General features: G+C 36.9%; 1 long non-coding RNA gene across 1 annotated transcript in view; it reads left to right on the top strand.

The window, feature by feature from the left end:
- The window catches only part of LOC112984052 (uncharacterized), a 155,133-nt gene that overhangs the window by 9,338 nt on the left and 118,250 nt on the right, over positions 1-27,545 (top strand). Inside the window, exons 3-4 of the long non-coding RNA XR_003259388.2 lie at positions 24,581-24,755; positions 25,933-25,998. This is a non-coding gene — a long non-coding RNA (uncharacterized LOC112984052). The remainder of the gene's footprint in view (positions 1-24,580; positions 24,756-25,932; positions 25,999-27,545) is intronic.

Raw genomic sequence — 27,545 nt, 5'->3', positions numbered from 1 at the left:
ACTCAAATTGTGTTGAAGCTAAAAAACATATCTTGCTTATCACATGAATTAATTAACTGCAGAACATTTTTCTCCTGTTGTTACACAAAGTAAAGGCCTGGGAATTTGAATCTGGTAATTCAGCATATGAAACTACTGTCAGAGCATCCGGCTCAGGAAGCCTTTAAACCACAGAAGGCTGGAAGTGTAGCTGGGGAAGGATCACTGTATGCTTTCCTTGCTCTGATGCTTTTCCTTAGGCATCTGCTACTGGCCACTGTCAGGGGCAGGATATCCAACTAGATAGACCTTTGGTCTGACCCAGCATGGCCACTCTTATAATAAGAATACATGTGATCACCGGTGGTTTTGATCTTCAGCCCCTTCCAGAGCTGGATTACGACTAAGGATGAATTAAACTATGACTGGAGTTAATTTTAAAACACTGTTATTCAGGTTTGGATTCATTTCAAGGAATTTTATGTTGCTCCAAAAATATGAAAATCTGCTGTATATAAAGTCCTTCTCAGAAAAAGTAAATTATATATGTTCAAATATTCAAAATGAATTTGGAGTTATAGAGAGGAATTGTGACCTTGTGGTTCAGCAACATGAGATACATTGATGGGTGCGATGCTCAACTCTACAGCCTTCCAGTGTAGCCTGATATTTCTGTGCCTTAGTTTTACATCATTAGTCTCTAAATGAACATATCTTTCTCATTCTCCTTCTCTGTTTGTTTGGCTAATACGTTCTTTGTAGCAATATCCCTTAAGATGGCTAACATACCTAATACAAGGATTCCCAAGTTCGGGGCCTTTAGATACTGCTACATTGCACACAGGAACAGTGTTTTAAGCTCAGATGGTAGGAGCCAGTTTTTCAGAGAGGTTTATGTAATCCACTTGAGATGCACTTTCTCTTGCCATATCACAGACATGTATATTAGGCTGCATTAACATGACTGGTGATATTACTTGTAAAAGTGTAAGTTAGATTCAGATCTTCTCTAGCAATGGAAGAAATAGTTAATACTTTTGTTTAAATAATATACCCTCTTTTATGAATCACTACCATTAGGAAAGTAGGCTTGGCCCTGGATTTTTGTCTTTGTGACTATATTAGACAAGAGACCTGAATTTGACACTATTTGTCAGGTCACGGTCAGGGAAAGCTCTGCCATGGGAGAAGCCAAGTGAATTCAGATCTGATTCCAAGAGAACACAGTCAGGTGCTACCTTAACTGCAGCTGCCCACATTGTAGTAAGCAAAAAGTGGAAAAACGGGGGCGAATACCATTCTGTTTTTTGACCCAACAGGTAAACTGTTTTCACTTTCTGGCTCTAAGCTGGGTTCACTTTCTGGCTCTAAGTGTTTGAACAGAAGGAAGATAATGTTCAACAGCTAATGTCAGATAAAGGAACTTTAAACTGTGAGCACACATTTTTATTGATATTGACCTTTCCATCATTTAAAACAATGTTACAATAGTATAATTTCATTTTATGTGGATGACCCAATTGTCCTTTGATTATTGCCTGGAAATACTGGCTATAATTAAAAATATAAAGAATAGCATGTCACAGTTTATCTGCTGTGGGAAGAGCTTCTTATCCCATGCAATTTGGTGCTCCCGGGCTGAGCTAATTGGGTGCAGTTGTCCTTCAAATGCCCTTTGGATAGCGTGATCTGAAGTGGAAAATGAACAGGGAGCTAAATCTATTCTACAGTGCATAGACCAAAAAAGAAGAGAATGCTGCAAGGGAAGCAGGAAGTCTGAAAAAATCTTGATTTAATTTCCTTAAATGTTTGTTCTAAAGATACAGCAAGTACCAATATGAAAAAGCTATTAAAATAATCCTGTTTCTCCTCTTTTTCTGGAATTTTGCTGATTACAACTCCTTCCATAGCAGTTTTTTCCTCTGAGTGCTATTGTTCTGTACAGTTGTATGAGCATGTATTTAAAACTAATGCAAAGGGGAAAAGAAAATCCTGCAATCTCAGGAGCACGTATCTGGAGGGTGACAGTTTCTGTTGAAATAAAGTTGCTAATGATATTAGAATCACAGTGACACACTGTGAAAGATTTTTTATTACACCCTTAAGATTTATCAAGGAAATGGTCCAGACTCCTACAATTTTTTTGTGAATAGTGGGGATTATATATTTTAGTGTGCAAGATTAAAGCAAGTGAGCTTTTAGTGTAGATTTCATCTATGATGACCTTGTGGAGATATTCATTGTCCTTGGGGCATATTTTAAAAAATGTTTTATTAATCAAATGCTTTGGGAGCAAGAAATAGACTGAACTAATTCAGATACTTTTAACAAACTCTAAGAGGATAGATTTTGTCGACAACAATGAGGGAACTGAGTCTGCTGAATTGTCTGAACTGCTCCCTTTTGTTGTTCACTTCAGATGCTTATACTTTAAGCTAATATGATTTATTCATTAATGGCCATCCAAGTGTTACTGCTGTAATGATTTGCCTGGACTCTACGTAGAAGGGACCTTCTCTCAGGAATACCTTGCTTGGGTAAACTGGCTGACCGAAGTATAGAAGAATAACCTATTTTATTGCAGCTATTCCAGCATAGCTTCCTATGTGCAGATTCTGTTATAGAATAAAATTAGTTAGTTTATGAGCAAAATTGTTATGTTACGATATAGACTTTTGTTGTTCCTGGGTATTGTGTCTGCACAGGAAACTATTCTGGAATAGCAATAACTAAATAGGCTGGTCTTATTTTTCATGTGGACGAGATGTTAAGGTCAAAGGGGGTAGTTCGTCCCCACTCTGCCTTTATAGTGAGATTTCCTATATGAATGCCAAGACTGACAGGGTGTCTGTGACAGAGCCAAAAGTCCATTAGGATTTGGAAGAGAATGATTTCCAAACTTCCTCACTGCCTGCAGTTGGGACTGTATTGTTGGGGTGGTGGTGGTGGTAGTGTTTCTTTTTCTTATAATAAGAGAGAAGGAAAGTAAGGAAGCCAAGAGTTTAAAAGTTCAGTCCTGAGCATTGGTCATTATTCGTGTTTCTGAGTTTTTCTAAAAATGAAGCCCATATCTATTTTAAACACTTTCACTATGATTTAGAGCCATTCAGATTCCTAAATTAGGCATTGTATAGCTGGTTGAGAAATGACATTGTTCCGCTGTTCAACACATCTTGATATGTTGAAGCCTTCTCTTCTTTTTCCAGCTTGTAACGAAAGTTGAAGTTTTGCATGAGACATGAATTCTGAGAAATTTTATTTTTGAAATTTTGAATCATGGTAACCTGAGAATCAAGTGATTTTGCTTTGTTGGTGTTGAAACGTGATACATATCAAGATTTTAATGCAAAGGTATAAAATAAATGATTTGAAGTGAGGAAGTAGAAATAAAATGTTTTTGCTACAAGCAAATTAAGCAAATACAACAGAAACTGTTCACTAGAAACTGTAGCATGTAAAATTTCTTAAAAATGGATGAAAACTTTAGATTTTGTTAATACTACTTTTTCCAGAGAAAAGTACTTGGTCAAATTTTCTTTGATCTGAAGTATTCTTAAATCAGTATGGTAGATATGTTAAACAGGAAGTGAACAGATTAAGTTATCTGCTATTAGCTGCCCCATTTGAAAACTGGCCAGCCTTTAATATCATTGAGGATTAAAGATAAAACAGTAAATAGTCATCATTAGATGTTATCTCATGATCCATCTACCCTGAAAATTAAACAAAAGAAGTCACTTCTTCAGATTAAGGAACATCAACTGCAGACTGTATTAATTCTGAGTGTAATGGGTCTGAATCAAAATTTGAAGTCCAAATTGTTTATACGGTTGTGCAGATGTGTAGCTGAATATTTTATAGAGTATATGAATAAAAATCTAGGGCATTTCTTTGCAGTGGGGTTGTGGGATGGAGGGAGTAAGTTCTAGTCAATTCAATCCTGAGGATACTGAGGAAAGAAGATCTCAATCTAGCAGATACAGGATTTGAATCTCACTATTGCAATACATGACCACTTCTGTTTTCCCGAGACCTGATAACTGAAACAGCCATCTGACCAGTATTTGTGGTTAGCAGGTGGAATTTACACACGATATTTTAAAAATAGTGAGAAGGATTGGTAAAAGTAATGGTAAACTGTGATGAGGCTGTGGATGGAGAGACTAAGGCTGTGGAAGGAAAAGGAAGAAAGGAAGCTTTCTGCGATTAGATAAGCAGCCATAATTTTCAGAACATACTTGCTCCAGACCTCAGAAAACATTATGGTTCATCTGTCATTAGATTTTGACCTGTGCTGGAAATTCTTTTAGAATCAGAAATACTGTAATGAATTGGCTAAAACCATATACATTTTCTTTGAAACCTTTTGTCTTTATGCCAATGTAAGCAAAAAAAAAATGCTTTTACCGTAAGTATTTAGCTTTCCTATAATCCGTGATTTTTGCTTCATTCTTAACACACTTAAGTAGTGGGTTATTTTTTTTTATTGCATTGCTTTATTTTTTACATTTTTGTGCAGTTTTGTGGGGTTTTCTTGTAATGTGTGTGGGAATATCCCACTGGCCAAATCATTTGCTGCACATCTTTAGGTCTCTCACTTTCAGCAGTCATAGCATATAGATGGGCAGCATTAGACATTAAAATGCATGAAGTTGAATTAGACTCTTCAGCCCCCTCATGGGCCCATAGGCAGAAGCATTCCTGAAAGTACTGTTGTTGAAAATGCTACTAATAAATAATATGTATTTTAGGCTGAAAGCGTTTCACATCTGAAGGCACTAAATGTTTGAATTGTAATCATAAATGAACGAGTATCAAAAACAGTAGTGGAATGAAGCCAATAATTTATCAGTTTTTCAAAACACCATTTACAAGAGGCATTTTTGATTTTTCTTTGGTTACACATCCATAGATATTATGCAGGCTGCATACTGAATCATGACAGAAGGATCTTTGGTATACGAGGTGGTGGGTTTTGTTTCTTCAAGCTTTTCCTTTGCTGCTGTTTAATCTGGAATTGGTCCCTCTTCCCATTCATTTTAATCGTCTGCTATGAATTTAGAGGTTTTATGTTGGTATACTTGGCATAATTCCATTTTATCCTTCCTTACCATGCTGGAAGTGGGCTCCAGATCAGACATTGTGGAGGACATGCATTTAGAATCATTCTTTTGAAAATGGGCCTATCCCCAGAAGCACACATCTGCGTCTTGACATTGTTTCACAACTCAGAAGGGTTGTCATAGTTGTCTAATAATAACGGGTGAACTGGTACAGTGAGAATCTCTCTCTCTAGCTTCACTTTGATAGATGTTTTCCAGCTATATGTGAAGACCAAAAGATTGAAAACTTTGATTCTGAAGCATGCAGAATCTTTGCCTGATTGCCTTTAACCAAGAGCATTTGGATACTGCAGAATAAAGAGAATCCCCCCTCTCTCTTTGAGTTTTTATTTGTGACCTTTGTGGTCAACTGAAGTGTGTGTCTTTTCTGTTTCTTGGTGACTAGCATCATTTTTCTTCACAAGTCAAATACAACATATCTGAAGACATCTCCTGCCAGACATGCTGGTATGTGTTTTTCTTGCACTGGATTGATGCTGAAGTACTTTGTTTTAAAAGACAGTTCTTTAGTCACAGTTTCTCAATTTTGGTTGATCTCACTAGCACAGAGAAAAAAATGTGTTGTGACACAGGGCTGTATGGCTGTTTTAGCACGATATATTACAGTCTGCATTTTATTACTGTGGAACAGTTTTATGACATTACCATTTCCATTTTTGGTTTTAATATCCTAACAGCAATTATATTTTCTCTAGTGTGGTTTAATGTTTTAAATAGAAGGTTTAGGGTCAGGTAAGATTTCTTGCTCTTCCGTATACCTAAGTTGACTCCATAGACTCTTAAGTTGCTCAAGCCTTTTAATCTTACTCTCCCTAATTTTACCCCAAGGCAAATGGGGTTCAGCTACACTAAATATACTTCACAGAGGTTCTGTGAGGCTGAATGACTTGTTTACAGAAGTTTTTATATTAAAGATATGGTATAATGCAAAGAATTTTCATGAAGAAGACTGATCTTCAGACTCCATGCCATGTTCTAGGAACAGAAAATACTCTAAAAGAGGGGAGGAGGATTCAGGGTTGTGTGGAATGTATGATCTATCATGTGCCAGCCTCTCAAATTTTAGTAAATAATCAACACCTTTGAAAAACAAGTCAATAAACTGTTTTTCCACCACTTTGGGTATGCTTCAGAAGCATGACCTGATTCTACTAATGCACATCCTCCTAAGGCAAGAATCCCACTGCACTTTTCTGCCTGAGAAGTGGGCCTCAAAGGGACAGCAAATACATCCATGAAGTCTCTTTATTCCTGCTGTGTGACCACATAAAAGTGAAGCAAAATTTGGCTTGTAGTGAGAATTTTCCTTGTAATACTAGAGAGCACATCTAAAGAAAACCAAAATTTTCTGCTCAAGTAAATTTTGTTTTGCTGATGAAATCTGTGGTGCTTAAAGTGGAAACCCTCTTTGGTAACTGAACAAAGCCACCAGTATGTTGTCTGACTGACGGTCTGGTGTTTGATTAATCAAACTGTTAATTTGATTTTAAATGACTGATGCTCTTTTAGTATTTCTGAACTTAAATGCCGGTTTATAATTACGGTACTGAATCAAAGGCTATTTCCAACCATTACGCAGATTAGTTTGGAAAGATGTGTTTTGATTTTAGTAGTCATAAAAAAACTAGCATTGGTGTTTACTTTAAAGCACAAATATGTTCAAAGAAACACATAGTTAAAGTGATAAAGCAGTGCCCTCACACTTTTTATCTGAAACAGGAATGCAAGGGTGCAATTTTTAATAAGTTATATAAACAGCACACTTTATCTTCTAAAGAGATAAATAGTTTGGGGGCATTCATAGCAGTTTGATTGGTGGGCACTTAGCTTTGTGTGATGAACATATATCATGCAAAACTTTTGTAAAACTGCTTGAGGTAGAGGATTAATCCTGCATGGAGCTGTTTGTGTCTTGTAATTTGCTGAGGATTTTCAAATTCCCAGTGAACTTGGAAACTAAGTAATTGTAGCATATATGAACTGCATGTGCTGTGGCATATTTTAAAGTGCTTATATATATAAGCCCTTAAAACAAATGCAAATCAGATCTATCGGTTTCCATAGGGTTCACATATATGCTTTCAAAGAGTGTATCTGTAACTACAGGAGAGCATCTGTATTTGGAAAAAAACATTGATTTCTGCAAAAACATTATTATGAAATAGTATAAATTATGGATAGTCACTAATGTGGTAAATTCAATGTAGTAAATCTACAAAATATTTTAAAAGTATCAGTCTTTGTATGGAAAGGAAAAAGGTCTGGAGGCATTGTTTTTGCCTATTTTTAAAACCCACATATGTCAGATATATTATTTTCCCTAGTTTTCCTCATGAGCTGCTTGAGTATCTCTGGGGTATATATTGCTACACTGCAGCTATATCGCAGATAATCTGACCTTAATGATGACATTATTTTTTCCAAGTGTGTTTTGGGACATTTTAGGTAAGTAGGTGTTTAACAAAATATTCTAAATTTAAAGAAAGTTTTCCATGCCTCTATTTTTGGTTTCCCAGCTATATACAGTTTTAAGAGGCTTGATTTTTGGAGGAAGGATGCTCAGCATTTTCTGGAAATGAATTCCCAGAAAGGTGATTTGGGCATCATTACAGCCAAAATCATTAGTCATTCTTGAAAATCTTGGCTGAAGAATATTAGACAACACAATCTCTGTTTCTGTAGCATTTTCCATTTCTTTTTTCTCACATCATAATTGCATAAATGTATCAGTCACTGCAGTCCTTCCAGAGTACACAGACCTGAATTTTGACTTTAAAACCAAGCTAAACCACCCTTTTGACATTTCCCTTTTGTTTTTCATATATCACATAGAGCAGGATGAAAAAGGATGAGAATATCTTTGTTTCTTCCTTTGCAAGTATTCTTTGGGGGAAAAAAATATTCTTTCAAGGAAAGAAGCATGAGGAAAATCTGAAAATACTAATTCAGCATTCCTAAATGACCTTCACTTTATTGACATATCACTGCTAGCCCATGTAGTCTTTACCTGTTTTATGAAAGAATAGTGGACTTGGCCGAGTTCATGGAGGGGATTCTGGAAGGTTGCCATTGTGTTGGTGTTCTTTGTTTGTGAGAAAGTGTGTTCTGAGCAGTTATACAAATACTTGCATCTGATATTTTTTATGTTTCATTGCTCTGTGTCAAAATCACAGTCAGGTTATTGAAGGTGTGGAGTATGTGTTTATCTGAGTCGTGTGCCATGGATGTCCTCAGGACTCATGTGCCTATAATGACAGACAGTCAGTCCACAGATATAGACTGATTCCTGGCTCATGGCTGTACAGGTGGACTCTGTTTTGCTTTTCCACCTGTGTTCAAAACACTGCAGGTTTGAAGTGCCATGTCATTGTGGTCTGCTCTTTTTTTTCCACTGTGGCCTTTTCAAGCTCCTTGCTGTGGATGGCAGTGACTTAAAAATGGGGTGAATTTCAAATTCGAAATGTCTGGCTGGCTCCTCCCCTTGAAATCCCACTGGAGCCTGCCAAGAAAACTGCACACAGTCTAAGGCTGTGGAAATGGTTATGACTCTGTGAAGCCACAGCACCAGGATGATGATATTTTTTGTAGGTTGCCAGAAGCCTGCAGGGTCAAATGGAAGACAGGAGCTTCTGTCTTATGTGTTCCCTGGGTTCATGAGTAGAAATGTTTTCTGAGGATTAAGAAGGAAAAGGAAAATTCTTTTACTGGAAGAACCTGGTAGTCTGGAGCCTGAATTAATTTTGGTTAATTGTAATACCCAATTAAGATTAGGAACCTTGTTCTATAGTCCATGAGAAGAGGCAGTTTTAGAGCGTGACTCAATGCATGTAAGATATGAATTGTCCTTTGGAGGTGCCTGTTTGTCACCATTGAGTTATATAGAGAGCCTTTGTTGATGGGGCTTCTGATTAGGCATCCCCGAGAAATTCTTGAAGTTAATGAGATGAATTTGGATCTCAGCAAAACAAAACATTTTCAATTTACTCTCCTGTATATAGAAAAAAAAAAAAAAAAAAAAAAAAAAGCTAGGAGAATACAGTAGCATTTAAGCATAACAGAAAGTTGTATTTTTAATTTGGGGAATTGGTCACTAAAACTTATTTTGATAAGTTTTTGATAAGTTATAAACATTCTTACAACAAGAAGAGCCAGTATTTTCTAATTTTCAGCAGCCCAAAATTTGAAATTAGGTTTTGGATATACTTTACTCACTCTCTATCTTGTTCTATCTAAACTTAAAATTTAGATTGCAAAGAACTTAATTATGCTTTTTTCATTTGTGTGTTTTACATGGATCCCTTGATAAGCCTGCACAAGGGCAAGCACAAGTTTATTTTCAAATGAGATTATAAAATGTTACAGCATGGCACAGAGGTACTGTATAGAAGATTTAATATTCTTAAAAAATGTAACTACCATTATTTTAAAAAATCCATGCCAGTTATCCAGATTAATTCTTGGAGCCTGGAATTTGCATTTGCTTGCAGACAGACCTGTCCACTCTTTACTCCAGCAGCAACCTCCCAGAGAAATTCCTTCACGAAGAAGACATTTCTGTGGGGAAAAGCAGGAATGTGAACTGATATATCCTGATAGGTTCCTGCTACCAAATTATTCACTGGATATCTAAGCCTCTGTGCTGGCAGTTCCAGCTCTTGTTCTCTTTCAGAGCAGCTTTGGCTTTAAGTATAATAATTGTTAACCATGGCAAGAAATCTGAAAGTGAAGGAAGCTGGAGTTTATACTTAACAAAAACTGTTGCTGCAAACCTCTCTTATTCTGCTGTCCTGGCTTCATTATAAACAAATGTCTGTGAGCTGGTTGCATTATTATGGCTGTACTCAGCTCATTAATCTTTTTTTTTTTTCCTGAGAAACTGATTTTATATATTTGTAATTAGGAAATTGATCCTGTATTGTCTTTGGATTGAAGTTACTAGTTATTCACTTCAAGTATTCACAGTTTTAGTATACTGAGGCAGAGTATTTATGAGAAAAAAAGAATGTCTGTATGGATTTACTGCTGTATACAGGGAGGACTTACTGGTGCTGGATTTCATTGTCTGAATTTCTTTGGATATCCATACACAGCATTTAATTGTGAAGTTTAGGAGCATTTAATTGTGAAGTTTAGGGAGCATCAGCTGCTGAGTTTTACCTGTAAGCCAGTTTTACCTGTACACCAGTTTTGGCCAGGAGTTTACATTAGTTTTAGTACTATGCATTATTGGCTTAGATTTGCCACATCCCAATCATTGCCAAAATGATGATGTTCAACTCTGGAGTGATCAGTGCAAAGAAGCTCAGCTCAGTGAAAGAAATATCCATGGTGGCAAGAAAGGGCAAGAAGCAAGTTTCTGGCCCATGCTGAGCAATTTCTGGGAGGTCATGGCACAGTATACGTGGTGTGGGCAGTGAGCCCGGGTGGCTACCGTGACCAGTGTCTATGCTTTTATTTGCATTTTTGGTCAATCTGCTGAAGGTCTTCACTTAGAGGAAACTGATACAGAGGCAGCACCGGCCAACTGGTCTCTGAAAGTTTCTATGAAAAACATCATTTCCTAATCACATCTAGCCATCTGCCCCATGCTTCGTGGCTCCTTCGGAGCGGGGTGGTCTTTTGTGCCAGCAGTACTTGTTCCCATCTGCTTAGCCTTCAGTAGATGATTTTTGCTAATGCTTTTTTGACAGTAACATGTTAACTCTGCTTGAGAAATCCTCTCTCCGTTATGTAACCGTTGTGGACAGAGTGCTTGCTGCCAGGTAAGGTCCCTACCTCTTTATGCTGCTCTTAATTTCCAAAGGACAGAGCCATTTTGAGCCAGCTGGTTTCAGCACCCACCATAATAAGCACATATTAGATTTAGCACAAAAACATCACACTCAATTGTGTGCCAAAATGTGAATCTATGACTACGTAATATTTATAATGTGATTGTGAGTTGTTCAGGATCACACGGTAACAAAAACTTACCTGGAAGGTCAGTTGTCAGGTCTTCAGGTCTAGGCTGAATACTGTCTGTGCAAAGGATTCGGGGCTGTCATGTATTCAGTTTATCTCGCACTTTATTGTGCTCACTTACTGTCTTCCAGTAGGTCCTGATTTTTTGAACAATTACCTGAATTGTATGAAGGCTATTTTACAAACAGATTTTAATCTGCAGCTCATTCGCAAGTTATTTTGTCTGGTTACTTGCTGTTAATTACACAAGAACAAACACTATTATTTCTTCTCCCTGACAAAATACATGAATCCTCCATCAAGTGCAGGAGGTAAATCAAAGACAGTTCAAAATGGCTGGGCAGGAGTATTCAGCACGTGTGGATGTATTTTTCTGAAAAGCATTCACAGAACTCGCAGTCATGTTAACTTGCTTGCAAGCAGAAGTACAAGAATGATTACAAAAGAATTGCAGTCCAGCTAGTACGTGTACGTTTTTGTCAGGGAACAGTGGTGTCATTGCTGTGGTAGTCTGACATACGTGCCAGTGGGAGGATGTGGTGTTGAATATGCTGGTATCCTGCAGAGCCAATTTTATCACGCTGCGACTTCATTGCGCTGTGATTCCTTCATATCTCTGAGATCCGTTTGCCTCGCTGTAGTAACTGTTGAGAGAAATCTTTTGTTCACGTGCAGACACCACTGAGCAAACTATGTTGCAGTTAGAAAGAAGAAAATAAGCATTTAAGAAGTGATGAGTAGCTAGTTGCTGTACAGTTCAGACCAAGAGTCATTAAGGTTAATAGAAGTATTTTCATTCTCTACTAGAGAGGCTGCGTTGGTATCCTCAACGAAGGTTTGATACTCTTACCACTGCTATCTACAGCCCAATATTTTAAAGCTTTTTTAAAATCTGTCAAGGCAGGAGGGAGAATACTCCACTGTACACAGTTATGTTGAATATATTCTATTAGCAGATTCATAGATTCATGTAAAGGACTTTTTTATTGTCTGTTCTGACCTTATTGAGATGAAAAAATTTCATTCAGTAAATTTTTAAGAAAGCCTATTTCTTTTCTTTGAGCAGTGACTTACTGTGCAGGATGCATCATAAAACTAAATATACATGTATACAAGAGGCTTAAACTTACTTTAGGATGAAAATTTTGTCCTGGTCAAATTGAAGATGTGAATTCCCAAAGGGATTACAGTTACTAAAGGGTACTCCTTACTACAAAAGATTGGTGTGAATAAAAACATATTACTGCAGATAAACTGCTAATATTTCTATTACATTCTCTAGAAACAGAGTTAGCAAGTCTTTACCTATTTTGTTTATTTGAAAACCTTCCTCTTTGCTTTGACCCTCTCATGTTGTGCTTACAGCTCCAATTTGATGAGGAATTAAAGGTTCACGTTTGCTTCCTGAGTCTTTTCTTAAGCTTGTGCAGGACAAAACGAAAGAAAAACAAAGATTGTCTGGAAAATCTAAGGTGATTTAGTTTTATAAATCCTTTCAGCAGATCCTGTGTTTACTAAGTGAACTACATGGGGTTAATTTACTAAAGTGTTCTGAAGGAATTAGCCAAATGAGAAAAGAAACATTACCTAGAGTTGCTGTTCTTTGCTAAGAACAAAAGTAAAACAAATCAGGGGCAGGATGAGTGGATCCGGTTAAATAATAATGGCTCTCCAGCAGGAAGTCTGTCTGTCAACTGAAAGGTGAGACAGCAGCAGAATGACAATGCCCGTGGATCAGCTCTGAGGGTAAAAAAAAAAAAAAAGAAAAGAAAAGAAAAGAAAAAACACCCAAACCAAAAACCCTCCAAAACCCCCCCCCCCCCCAAAATGAAAATATAAGATGACTGAACTCAAATTCGCATGTTTTAGCTCGAGTATCTGGAAACAAATTTCTTCTCTAAGTTACTCACATGCAGATTTGTTGTTGGTGGTGAAATGCCTCAGGATAACAGCAGCATTTGGCCCTTTCTGATTGCTCAGTGAGGCTAACTGCTACTTTCTCAGTGAAAAACCTGCCTTAGAGCTGTACAGCTGTGATGTGCAAGAGTAGCTTTGGCATTTCCTTTTTTCCGGTACAGGAGGTGGGCCCTGCAAAAGCTGAAGACTTTTGCATGAAAATGAAGTATGCAAAGGTAAGTGTCATGCGCTGGTGTGGCCTGAGAACCTGCAGCATTTGCTAGCAGTCACAGCAGTGGTAGAAATAAGGCTCGACAGAATATATAACAAATTATTAAAATATCCACAAAATCGTTTCAGTCTTTGATGCTCTATTATTATACTTTGGTTCCTAAAAAAGTGGAATGCTCTTCAAGCATGTGCAAATTCCGCAGAAGTCTGGAAGAGTTGTAAATGCTTATTGTCTCTGAGAGAAGGGCTAGTTATTTAATGTACTTACATATGGATTTAACAGCTGACAGAAGTCTGAAAACTTTGGTCTTCATTTTTTAGGACTTTCAGCATATCATTTTTCAATATCACTGCACTCATTTTTTGTATATGAAGTCCTCTCACAGTGCTATCAGGCAATCCCAAATTGCCATTTTTGTGCTTAAAACACCTTCAGGAAACAAATGTATTCAGTTGTTTCGAAATGATCAGTTCAGTTCTCATTTCCATTTGGTAATTGCTGTGAAAGATTTACCTGCTGTAATGTAGTTTATTTTGTCTGGAGACGCCTTTGTTTCTGGGTATGGCTGCTAAGCAACAGGCCAGATATTTACTGTCAAACAAGTAAAACAAAAGCCTCATCTGCCATTTGGAAGCCCAACTTCATTGTTGTTGGACTGCTCAGCTGGGTCATCATATCTGAGAGTCAGCTTGTTACGGTACGGTGCTCAACTTCGTTTTCTAGCACACAATAACCATAGGAATCCGTTCAATCCTCGTATTATCTAGCAAGATTATAACTATATGGGAGTATGTTAATATATCATGTATTATTTATTTTAAATGATTTTTTTCCCCTCAAAGGGACAAAAGGAAAAGTTGCCTCATGAGACAGTCTAATTTTCAAAAGTAGAGTTGCCTTCTCAGGTACCCTGGAACTATGCAGGGTTTTTTAATGAGTTCCTACTAATATTAGAGCCGAGATCTTCCCTTCTGTTACCTCTCTTGTTCTGCCCGAAACAGTAATCTGAATACATTTCTTGGAACCAATCTGGAAAAAAAGAAAAAAAAAACAGAAAAAAAGAAAGCCCAAATCCCAGAAGGAGCAGTCAGACAGAAATGCTACTGTCAAAGGGAAATTACCATAGAGGCAAGTAGATAATCAATAGTAATCAAGCTGGTGGCTCTAAAATGCAGCAGTTTCCCTCCAGACCTTGTATTCACCTACAGTGGTTCAGAGGCCAAGGCAGGCTGACTGCCGCTGAGGTAAGCTGTTCTGAAGAGTTCAAGGTAACATGATGTGTTTTCCATGTATTAATAGCTGGAGCCTGTCATCTTCTCCAAGACTGTGGTTGCTAACTGCAGGCTGTATCGTAGTGAATACGAGCAAGGGGGTTGCTCCTCCCCATTTCAGTGCATCCGTGTTACTATTCTGGTTAATTCAGGAACCACGGATGACATCTGTCAGTTATCTATCCATGTACAAGTCAGATGGAGGCTAAATATGGGGGAGGTCATGAATCATTCTGAAAAGAATTGAGAAGCCCACTGGGGAATGATTTCAATCATGTTGCTAAAACCTGTTGCCAAAAGTAGGCACCTAATACCCATGCACCATACGTGTCACTGTACGATAAAGATATACGAATATTACAGGTAAGCTGAAATGAGTGAATTTAGTCTTTTCAGCAGGTATGCTGAGTGCTCCTGATATTGTGCAGGAAATATTTAAGGAATTTATGGCACCAAAATACAGACGTATTCCAGAACTGTCTTTTGGAGTTGCAGGTTTCAGCGTTTGAGGGAGGAATAATAAGCAGGGCCTGAAGAGTAAAATCCACCAAACCAACTTCACAGATTCTGAAGCAGTCAGTAGCCATACAAAGTCCTGCAGTGTATGGGTTGGAATATTAATTTTACAGGCTAATCCACCTGGCCATCTGCTCATCTGAAATTCAAATAGGGCTGTGTATTGCAGCTTAATAACCTATAACAACCAATAGCTATAAATGATCAGCAGAACATGTCATTTTGTCTTGCTCTTCCATCAGTGAATGAATACGACGTGTCATTTAATATTTCAGCTACTGATTATTCCTGATGGGAGGGAGGGTGATAAAGCAAGTGATTGAGCCAGTAGTGATGTTTGGCATGCATCTTGTGGATCCAGTTTTTTTTTTTTTTGCTGTGCTCTCCTATGGTCCAATTATTATGGGTTGTGCCAAAGGCTAGAGGAAAGATTGTGTTTAGATCTTCAGATTGGAAGTAACGTGACAAATAATTTCCTCTGAGAATTACTTTTCGGTGGAAAGAATTGGTCTTGACTGGGTAGTCGAGACCAATATTTCAAGATCTTGACTAGTCTGTGGAAACCGTGAATATATGCAGTTTTTTCAAACCTAGTTAAAAATTTGATTTGACATGGTTCCAACAACCAAATCAAGGCTTTCTGTGTAGATTTAAGAAATATATATCAAGCTTTTTTATTTGCGCCTTACTTTGGTAGAGTGTAAACATTTTGTAAATAATTAACACTCCCTGAATCAACATCTTTAAGTCACTAATTTTTGCCTAATATTTTTAAAATCCTGATTTAGGTATACCAGATGCAGTGTCTGATCTTGTCTTTTCATTAAGTTTGAACCTAAAGTCTAATTATCCTGTATGACAAAGGATGCCTTTGCAAAGTATGTAATTTGAGTAGCTGCTGAGGTCTTTGTCATGTCAGTGGTACACTTAAAATGTCCGAAATTTTTGGATGTTACGATTAAACTAGTTCAATTTATCTTCTTGATATGGTTATGGCATTAGTTATGTGATAAACATAAAATCTTTCACTGTAAGCAATACTTAGATATTATTTCTTTATGTTCTTAGTGTGCACTAACACAGCAAAGGAGGATTTACTGAAAGAAAATGTGAATTAGAATCTAGCTCTTATGCTTTCTGTAGTGATTATGTAGCTGATCATCTTTTGTGCCTTTGAAAATCTTGTGTCAGATACTTAGAGTCAAAGCTTTTTCTTAAACGGAAAAAAACTGGCTTTCTACCATTTTGTTGAGTGAAGTTGTTTAAAGTCTGTGTTTACATGTCCAATTGTGCAAAATGCGTACAGTGAAAACTGTTCACTGAACTGTGGAAAAAATATTGATTCAGAACCTGATTTTTCCCCTAACTTAAATATAATCTGCTTTGGGAGTAGTTCCATTTATTTTCCTATTCTATTTGAGAAGTGGTAGCAGGATCTGAATCATAATGTTTGGAAGGAAGTTTAAAGTCTTTAGAAAACTATAAAATATTATTAAATGTGTAATTAATTGCACCAACTCTCAGTCTTCCTAATGGGCTTACTTTGTTGTTGCAGTAAAAAGAGAAGTTATATTGCTCTAGGAAATACATTTTTGTAAATTTTGAAACCACAGCAATTTAGATAACCATAATCTAGGCTAAACTATATTATGAGTTGCTGCATTACAAGGATTCCACGTAAAACCAGTTCATGCTGTAAGAGGTAACACCTTTCTGTAGACAAATAATAACCATGGGAAATCAAGTGGAGATGTAGAAGAAATCATATATATATAAAAGAGGAAGCTGACTATATGTAAATCATCAAGTTAGGGAGGTGATATTTTTATTGTCTTTGCTATTAATTAATACTGTCAAAAAAATGGTTTGTTTGTTTCATTATTGGGTATCAGGGAGGAGTCAGAGAAAAAAGTCCATTCCCTAAGAACTCTGAATTAATGACTGAGTTTTGTTTGGCACCATCAGATGCCATAGACCAGGGTAACAAAGAAAGCTTTCAGTTTGCCTTACTGTTGAGGCTCACTAAAACCCCGGAGAGTGGGACTGAAGGAAGAGTTTGGGCAGAGCCTTGGGGGGCAATTAAATAATTTATGTTTCTGTTTGTTTTTCACTGAAAGACAACACAAAGTTTGGAAAAGACACAGTCAAGAATACTTAATATTTCCTAGGCAAATATGTCTTCACTATTTCCTAGTTTGTCATTACCTGAAAGGAAGAAGCAAATGCTGATACATTTAAAACCAATATCAAAATGTGAAGTGCAAACAGAGATTTAATTCTGATGAAGCAAGAATAATAACTGGAGGAAATCACATTTATAATATAATAATATGGAGTTTTAAAACATCCTTGATAACCTTAATCTTTTCTGAAACTGCAAATGGGAGACTTAAAAATGTTTCACAGTAGGTATTGGTAAGAAATTTACTAATCTGACAAACTGAATTTACTGAATACGGACTATTTTCTTTTCAAAATATACCTGATTTGTCTTCACTTTCCTTGATCTTTTTTGCTCCAACTTCTCTACTTTTTAATATGATAAGAATTCATTTCCAATTATATTTTAGTTACTTTCCAGGATTATTGAAGTCTTGGTTTAAGTTTGGTCTGAATGAACAACTAATATGTTATTTGGAATGAATGGATAGTGGGTATCTTGTGTCTGTGTCACAAGGAAAAATACAAGAGCTCTGTTTGCTACTGACTTATTTTTCATTTTTCTGTTGTTGCTCTGTTTAATGCCTGTTCTGACAACTGAAAATATTGAACAAACAAAGTAAATAAGCACTATGGAAACCATAGATCATAAAATATTCATATGCTTAGAAAAAAAATACATATTTAAGTTTCTTTTGGTCTCTTCAGGATGATTTTTGTTTTACTGTTTTGGCTTCAATAAAAAGAGACAGCATGCACTAAAAAGATAAAATATCCATTTATGTTGGAGGATATTGAGCCAAGTTTTGCTATCAGCTGTACTACTGTAAATGTGTTGTAACTTCATTGGAGTTACTGTGGGATTATCTTGATAGAAGTAGACAGTGATTAATGAGGAAACCAGTTAGTATATACTCTGGAAAATTGTGAATAGTGATATGATCTAACCATGAGTCGGATTTCTCCCTTCATCCCCGTATAGGGACTTAAAGTAGGACTTACGTAGGTTTTAGGTGCATTTGGTGGAAGTACATGTATTGCATTATCATACAGTGCAATGCCATGCTAGGGCTCTTTAAGCAAGCTTTAATTTAGTGGTTAGGGTGCTTTCCTTGAAAGTGGGACATGAACACTTTTTGTCCGAGGAGAACATATTAGCCAGGTCTCCCAGGTTCTGGTTATATGCTTTAGTTGCTCTACTGTTATTTAAGACAAGAGCACTGGCAAATTTTCCTTCAATGTGAAAAGCATAAAATGTGTGTCTTGCACAAGAGAAATAGATAGTCTGTCTCACTGCCCATGTGGTGGAGAGTCCCACCATTCATGAGCAGTGTCCATCTGGGATTTCAAAGCAATAACGTTGGGGAGAGATGAAATATTTATTATACAAGAATGAACTAGTCCCTCAACTCTCCCTCACAAAACAGAGCAGTGAAGTAGAAACTTCATGATCAGTATTTTTATGTCCGTTCTTGGGCTTCCGGGAATAATGCTAGCAGAATGCAGCGGCAGCTGTCCTCTTTGTGGGATACCTAATACACACATAAGGCAGAACTCACAGTTAGTGAGTCTGGCTGCCAAAGGCTGTATTTGTAACACAGTCATTTACCCAGTAATTCTGTATTTGCCGGGTATGTGTATGAAGGTAATATAGGCAGTAGGGAAACAAAGGACGGAAAAATACAGTGATTTTCCAAGGTGCAATAGTGTGGTCATTCACAATAGTAAGAAAGAGGAGCGAGGGCAAAGGCAGTACAGAAAGCAAGATACTTTGGCAGTAGACCTGGCTGTATCCCAGCTCTAGAGTATGGAGGATTTGTATCTGCAGTGCAGTCAAATATTGGCACAGGAAGATTGACATCAAAGGTGCTTGTTTTATTGAACCATCATCACGTGTTCTACAAAAGGGTTTCCAGTGTAAAATGCAGATGATCCTAGAACTTCATGTTTTGGGATAACTAATCAAAATCAGCTGATAAAATGTCAAAGCTGCTGACTAAAAAGAATCGCTAAGCTAAACTAAATCAGGGAAGAAGTGAGGAGGAAGGGAAAGAAGTCAATAAAATGGCAGCTTTGGTGCAGGCAGGAGAGCTGCATTTGTGGTGATGAGGTGGTGTGAATGTGACAAGAGAATCCAGTTCAGCTGATGTCTTCTCTCCTTCTCCACTGCCCTACTCTGCCTTAGGAAAGAAACAGAGTATTTTTAAATATGAATTTGATACCTTTAGCCATGCAGAACTATCCTTCAGCACAAAAGAATAAAAGACAATTTCTTAAAATATAATAAATTTCATTGGACTTTGTTGTGTTCAAAGTTGCAATTCCTAAGGTAATCTTCAGTGTTTTTACTGGATGGTTGAACGTGTTCTTCAAGTGTTATATCTGTTTACAAAGTTTAAGCAATCTAATCAGGGAACAGCATGTGTACTGTTTGACTTGTAGAACCAGTCACATAGCTGGAAAAGTGAATTCCAAGAATTAAGTCCACAAGTGCATAGTTATAATTAACAGTTCATGTACATCCAATTATATTTTCTTTGCTTAGAAGCAGGGAATGCTAAATAACTATGAATGGCTCAGGAAGATTATATCTTGCTTGTAAACAGCCTAAAACTGCAAATTGAGCCAGTTCCTTGTGATTGGAATTTAACCAGATCTAAGTGTAAGAAACAGATGTTCTCTATTTCTCTGTATATTCAAATGCATTATTTTTTACACAAAAACAGATTTTGTTATTGTTCAGATGAAGCCAGGAAATCCTGAGAAAAGACTGATAATTGATTCTCTCCACTATCTTGTATCTTATGTAGAGGCCTTCACTTGTAAACGATAACATGAGAGTGCCACGTGTAAAAGGCTGTAGACATTGGTAGTTGCTGGGCTTGCCTCGCCATGCTTGAGAGATGTCTCTGCTGATCTATACTTTGGGTGTGCATGTGAAAATACATTCACAGAGAGTGAGTAAGCCTCTGGGCTCATTTTTTCCCAACACTTTTGTGTAATCACTAGAGCGTGACACCTCCTTTAGCTAATATTTGCAGTAACTTTATATGTTAAAACAAGGCTATGCAGTAGCTGTTGGTAGCTTAACCACGTGGCTGCAAAATTAACCTTTGACCTTTCTCAGCCTAATCAGGAAATTGAGTGTAGGAGTTATTCCTTAACCCAGGATTCGTGGTTAAAGTTAAACATCGCTAATAGGAAGTCTAGTAACAGGAAACGTGCAAATGCTAATCCATACAAACATAAACAAGCCTTTGGCTTACATACAGTCTTATTGGAATTTTTCTCTTGACTCTGTTTTCTTCAATAAGTCAGTAAAAAGTACAAGCAGCTTGTTAAAGTCTTTGAAAAACTTCAGACTTCTTGTGGCTACTTCTATTGCAGGTTTATTAGATTTCTACTTAAAGAAGCTTTAGAACTGGGGATAAGAATTTGTGAAAAACCATCTCTGGGCAGATGCACGCAATTCACCTTCACTGCAGTTCTGATTAATGACTGAGGCTACCTTTAAGGTTATTCACCAGAAGCTTCCACTTCCTAAAGTTCAAACCCAGATTTTTTCCTGCAAAGAATTAATTAACAGCATTTCTTTTTGCATGACTTAAAATTGTATGATTTGGAGAAAAATATAAAGTTTGCAAAAATACCTATTTTCAAAAGATTATTTTGGAGAGTTTTTAGAAATAAAATAATAAGAAAACCATTGAAAATAATACAATTCCAGTACAGAAAATTATCTGTGAGAATTTGCAACACTTTCATTGTTCTCACTGGTTTCCTGTTACATTTCAATAGGAAAGTAGGCTAGAGTAACTTGAAACTACATACTAACCAGTTAATCACTGTAGATATAACTGTAGACTTTAGCTTGGAAAACCTTTCTTTGAATTTTACTTTGGTCTTCATACAAAATCCACAAAACCTTCACATTCATATTGAGCTCCACTGAGTTCAATGGGATATTGTGTATGTCCATTGACACAGATCAGCTTCCAGGATTAGGGCCAAAGTCATTTTTCTGGGAGGAGTTTCCTTGAAGTTAAGAGAAAGATCTCAGGGAACCAGAACAAAAGTCTAGTGTGAAAAGATTCTCAAAACAGAAAAGGAGAAGACACACAACTGTAAAACAGTAGTCTAACATGTATGTGTTTCCTCTCTCAAACTCTGCAGAATGAGTACATCAATGATACTCAGAAAAGCAAGCAAGTTTTTTACCATGCATATTAAAACAGGAGATATGTATGGCATCAGAATAATTTCTTAATGATATGTGTTCACTTTATTTGGTACTTGCCAAATTGGCCAACTCAGGTTTAGGAAAATGTTTGCGCACAACTCATGGCATTACTTTGCAGATAGTCTTGTTCCCGGGAGAACATTTCAAGCAAAGTTCTTAAAATGTGCAATTATGTTAGCTTCAATAAAAATGTTATTGCATGTAAAATGAATATCAGATGATTATCTAAAACATATTTAGTGATTAATAACTGTGCAGTAAACTGTAGATTTATCACATTAGTTCAATCTTGTTAAATAAAGTTTTGACAAATTCAATTTACCTTGATATGATGTCTCCTCGAGAGCTTATAAAGGCTCCCCTTTGGGGCACTGTAAAGTTAACTCCCCTTTGAATATTCGGTCTTCTATTTTCAGAGCCCTATTTGCAGACTGATACATTGTAGTCATTAACACTACTGCAGTGCAAAAGCTCCTTGCTTACAATACTTGGGCAAACATGAAAAATTGATTTTTATCACAGCCTCGTTAAACACATGCCTTACAAAGTGGTAGTGATGAGTGAGGACTATGTAGCCTGCAGGAGCCCACTAAAACATAATCATCCTTAAAAAAATGTTACTATGTAAAGATGTGACAGTATTTATACAAGCAACTTTTAGAGCCTGAATCTCTCATTACTGTGGTGCTGTTGGAATCATTCCTGAAGTCAATAAATGTAAAAGTACCTCAGGATTTGATCTTAAGTTCATGGAATTTAATGAAAACCTGTAAAAAAGAGATGGAATGAGCCTCTGAGTAGTGTTAAGCCACAATTTTTTCATTTTACTAGCAAAAATAAAGGCTTTATTTTTTATGTTATTCTTTGGCAAGGATCTCATCAGTTCCCTTGAATAACAAGTTTTTATAGCGAATTTCAGTCAGACAGTGAATTTAATATTTTTAACTACCTGAAACTTGTGACACTAATCTTTTTCCAAAGGAAAAAAATCCTCACTTTTCCTGTGAATCTACTTTTTTTCCTGTTCAAATATTAGTTTTTTTGCTTTCTGATAAAAACTGCTGGAAAGTTTAGGAAAGAAGTCTACCTTTATAAGACATATTTTGATAAAACAGAAATTACTATCAACCAGATAGTGCTAGGTGCAATCCTCTTTCACTTCAGTGCCTTAAAGATGGCATTCAAGGGGTTGGATATACGAGGAATACAATTTGCCTGATTAAAAGCTTATCTGTAAAATGAAGTGACCCTTGTTCTGTTGGAGCAGAACCAAGTGGATGTACCTACTGCAGCTGGGTGTTGCGTGCTCCCCCCAGGAAGGAGAGGTCTGGTGCTTCATCCTGAAGACCAGCCCTGAGACTGATAGATGTAGATCCTAGAAGAATGGTGAGGAAGCTGTCCCATGTGCTACACCTGACACGCGCTTATCTTCTCAGTGGGTGCTGTGTTTATTCTCCAGGCTTTGGTAGGCAGTGGATCCAGTACCTGTACACAGATAGACCACATCAGTAAAGAATGTCACTTGAGCAGCCATTTCTTGACAGGTGTGAAATAAAGTAGTGGCCCAAGTCTTGAGAGGAGATGAAAACCTTAAGCAGGAGAATATATGGGACTCATAGCTGCTGGGTTGCTATTCTAGTTTGGCTTAGATCAAACTAGACTATGTTAGCGGTTATGGATGTTAGTGGTTCATGTCGTGCAGTGGAATTAGTTCGCAGGCTCACATCACCGCTAATGGGCAGGTATCCCCACATCATAAATTGAAATCTCGTTTGGCTTCAAATGACACCCTTTCTGGTGCTCTTGGACTTAGATCTAGCATTAGAAAATTGAGGATTTTTACCTGTCCTCCATATTTAAAGACCACTGGTAGAGGCACACCGGTTGCTTATGTGGTATTTTGTATATGGGATGTCATTCTCTGGAGTCATCAGTTCAGAGCCATCCTTTCACGTTGAAAAGCAATCCATAATCTTATTTAATTATTAGAGTCTCTGAAAAATTCATATACATCATAAATAATGAAACTGAAGCCCTGGCTTCTACAAAGGTAAAATTATGTTTTTCCAATAATTTTTTGTTGTTATGCTGTATATCTAAATAAGCTATGGGTCCTAAGTGGCCTTGTTCAGATCAGGAATGTCCCATTGCCAGAATTTGTGACTCACTCCTCTTTCTGTCCCATACGCACACCTGCTTCCTCAACTTTAATGTCTCTTTCACATTCCTAACACTCACAATAACATCCATGCAGAATTAATGGCAGTTAAGGTCCATTAATTTCAAACTGCAGTTATGATCTGCAGGCTACACAATACATATTTAAAAGTACTTTGAGTAATTGCTTATACAAAGGATGTGATGGATTATAACAGATTTACACATGCTGGACAAACAGCAGCAGCAGCTAGTTTTGTTATCTTTTATAAAGCTAACAAGCTTTATAAATGGGTATTTGTATCATAGCATTGTGGTGATAGTCAGCAGTAAATCTGTGTGAAATCCCTTTTAGCAAAAGCAATGCAACCCAAAGAAACATCTCTTAGTTGTGGTTGCCTAATGAATTCAGAACTGCTTAGATTTACTTTACATCTCAATAAAAAGGTGGCTAGAGAAAAACATCTCCCCTTTCTTTCCTCCCCCCCAAAGAAAAAACAAAACAAAACAAACAAACCTGGTCTGCAAAGTCTATCCTAGAAAAATGCTGCAGCGAGTTCTGGTCAACATAGTCTTGGCAGCGCGAATCCATTTGAAGCTCCTTGACTATTTTGGCCTGGTGGGAGAGACCTACTGAAAACAGGAGTGTCTCAGGAGCTCTAAAGCGGATGGTGGCCGCACTCTAGTGAACCTTCCCCATTATTGAGCACTCCCTCATAGCTAAGGTCTTTGACAGCAGTTTAAACTATACCAAAACCCCAAAGTTTGAACCATGAAATATTTTTGAGTGAAATATTTTAAAGCCAGCAATTGGGAGTAAAAGCTAAAATTCCTTGCTGGCTTTCACTCTGCCTTACTCTGGGATTTTTTTTTTCTTCATTGAGAACTGCCAGTAGCTTTAATTTTGGGGCATGGTATTTAATCAACCCAGAATATTTTGCCACAGCTCCCTCCATTTCCAGCCCTTGTGGCTGAAGTCAAAATCTTTGTCTTTAGCTTGTAGGTTTTTGTGGTTTAATACATTTCCTTCTCTTCCTGATTATAGCTAAGGCATCTCTAGACTCAGCTGTCACATCCGAAAGAGGCTGACAGCATATGAAGGCAGAAAGTATCCTTTGATGAGAAAATGCAAATCCCAAACAAAACATTTGCAGAACCACTAATCGCTATTTCCATTCAACTGAAGAACGATACGGTATTTGTTACAGAATGACTCTAAGGTAAGGCTGACTCCTTATAAGAAATCCAACAAATATAACATCATATACACGCACTATTTATTTCTGCACCAGAGGCTAAATTTTACCTCATTGAAATTAGTGTCAGAACTTCCCCTGCATTCCATGGAACCAAGTTTTGATCTTTTTGGCCTAAATACTGCTTTGTTAGTAGTGTGAGAGATTGTGTATTTTAACAGGAACCTACCAGAGAGAAAACATGCCTTTATTGTTAAGAGAAAGAGTGGAATCAAGTGAGGGTGATTTGTTTTTCTCGTTTTTCTCGGATTTTATTAGTTGGTTCCTTTGCAAAATTAGCGTATGGCTTTTTTCAAATTATTTAGGCAAATATTGTCAAAAGGAGTTTGTAAATTTGGAAAAAGCTATATAGTTCCAAATCTGATGTTTAGAGATACCAGATAACCCCATCTGTCACTAATTCTGATGGTAATGAATTTGAAATGCGGTTTGAAATGAGGGAACTGGTCTTTCACACCTGGCTAGGCAAAAGTAGATGTAACCAAAATCACTGACCATTTTTGAAACTGTTTTTATTTTTACTTCTAGTTATCTGAGTTTACTGTAATAATTATATCTACTTCATTAATTAATATTTGCAATGCCATTAGATTAAAAAGTGTGTGTGTGTGTATATTATATATATATATATATATATATATATATATACATACATACATACACACCCATCAGCTTGTTTGTTTGTTTGGTATTTTTATATGCTTCCCTTATTTAGTTCAACTTCTACCGTGCCACCTACAGGGAAAAATAATTTAATTTAACAGAAGCTGTTTTCACTCTGAGCAAACCTTGATTTAAAGCTGTGGGGGTTGTAATTACATTTAATTACAATGAGTTTGGGTTTTGAAAAAAACCTTGTCAGTCAGGTTTGTATTTTGAAAACCCACATCAGTTCATGGTGGGCCTAAAGACTGGTATACCATTGCGTTAGTCCCCATTTTATTTCTACCAGAAGAGTGTGGCTAGAAAAATGAATCCAATATAAGATTCAGCATATGACATTTCTCTATGTTTAATAAAATCTGGGACTTCCAGATATTCAGCAATGAATGACTTAGATACACTTCCTTCTCTGATTTGGATTCCCCAGAAGTAAGAAAAATAACAAAGCAAAAAATTATTTCTTTCCTCTACATTACAGAAATCATACCAGGAGCTAAGACAGAGAAAGCTAAAGGTCTGGTTTGCTGATGGAAGCCAAAGCAAGGTAGGGGATTTATGCCTTACTTGCAGGATATTTTTGCAGTGCTAGGTCAAGAAGAATTTAGGCATATTGAGAAAAATAACCTACGTGGGTCCTATCTGCATTGTCAGCAGAAGGGTGTGTTGTGTATTCAAAACATGGGATTTATCTGAGTATGCAGAGATATATCTGAGCTAATCACTGTCCTTTGTTTATGTCAGACAGGTTGAATCATTATAGTCAAAAAAAATTGAAGGTGTGATCAGTCTCATCCTAATGTAGATCAACCAAAATAGGTCATATGAATTAACTTAAAATGCTTATTTTTTCTTCCTTAACTACAAAGAAAGCCTAGGTTTACTAGCTCAGATATAGATATCTACGCTTGAGGTGATCAAAATTAGATGAGATGAAGCCCACCCAAAATATTCACAGCTTAGAAATAGCAGCTGATCCTGGGTTGATAAAGTAGGCTGTAGTATGTCTGGTCTGATTCTGCTCAGTCTCAGCCTTCCCAGGCCACATGGTTGAGAGACTGGTCAATACTGAAAAGCCAGTTGCCATCTTTAAGATAAAGGCTTAAGATTTTGGGGATAAATTTATGTCTAAGTGCATGCCTGCAGGTAAGCAGTGTGCTTATACTTGGGCTTAAATGTTAGCATAGACCCAAAGGAAGCAAAGGGAAAAAAAATTATCTCCCTCCAGAATCTGCCTCCCTTCTGCTCACTCTTGACCATTGGGCCAAGTTTCTCAAAGGCTTTGCAGCCAGTAAAAGGAGACGGTGTTTATTAGAAATTAAGTCTAAGAAAATAAAGTATATGGGACGTAGAGCTGTCCCAAAGAAAAACATCTCAAGAGAAGGATGTTTGATCTGGGAAGCTTTGGTTTTAGGTTTCCAAAGTAGGAAAGTAATTTGGAAAGGGTTAGAGTCATATTGGATAGGGGGCAGAAAGGGTACCTGCTAAAAATCACCTCTGTTAAAGAGATGTTGCATCTGTTACCAAGTCAATTATATAAGAAGCTTGTTCTTTGGGTAAAGTGGCTCCACATTACTAACTCCAGAGAGCATGTACTTAGCAAAAGCCAAATACTGAGAACATTAACAAAGGTTAGGTGTACATTTTTTATTAGGATCAGAAAAGGTCAGCAGAATCTGTGTGTGTGTATGGAAAGGATTATTTCTGACTTGTATTCTCATAGGCTTTGTGTTGTCTTAGTTCATTCCTTCTGACTTCAGAATTATCTTTTTTTTCTTTCCTTGAATTCCAGACTAACCCTTTAACTTAATCTTCAATCTTTTACTGTGTCAGAATTGAAACTGGTCCTGTCTTTTTCCAGCTTCTTCCTCTTTAGCTTTATTTTCAGAATTTAACTTGGGATTCTTCAATAATTGACTATGAACTCATCTTTTTGACCGAGGTGTATAGCCACACTTTCTGCAGTGTTCTAAACTTGTTATTGCAGCCTTGACTATGCATTAAGTAAGGAATTGGATCTCTGGAAAAGAAGCTTGTTCTTGACTTCATCAATATTAAGTCTCCATTACATTGGACTTACTAAACGCAGAGCAT

Source organism: Dromaius novaehollandiae, chromosome 2, assembly GCF_036370855.1.
Source record: "Dromaius novaehollandiae isolate bDroNov1 chromosome 2, bDroNov1.hap1, whole genome shotgun sequence".
NCBI lineage: Eukaryota > Metazoa > Chordata > Aves > Casuariiformes > Dromaiidae > Dromaius > Dromaius novaehollandiae.
Note: the sequence above shows the minus strand (reverse complement) of the source record. Positions and strands in the feature narration are given on the sequence as shown.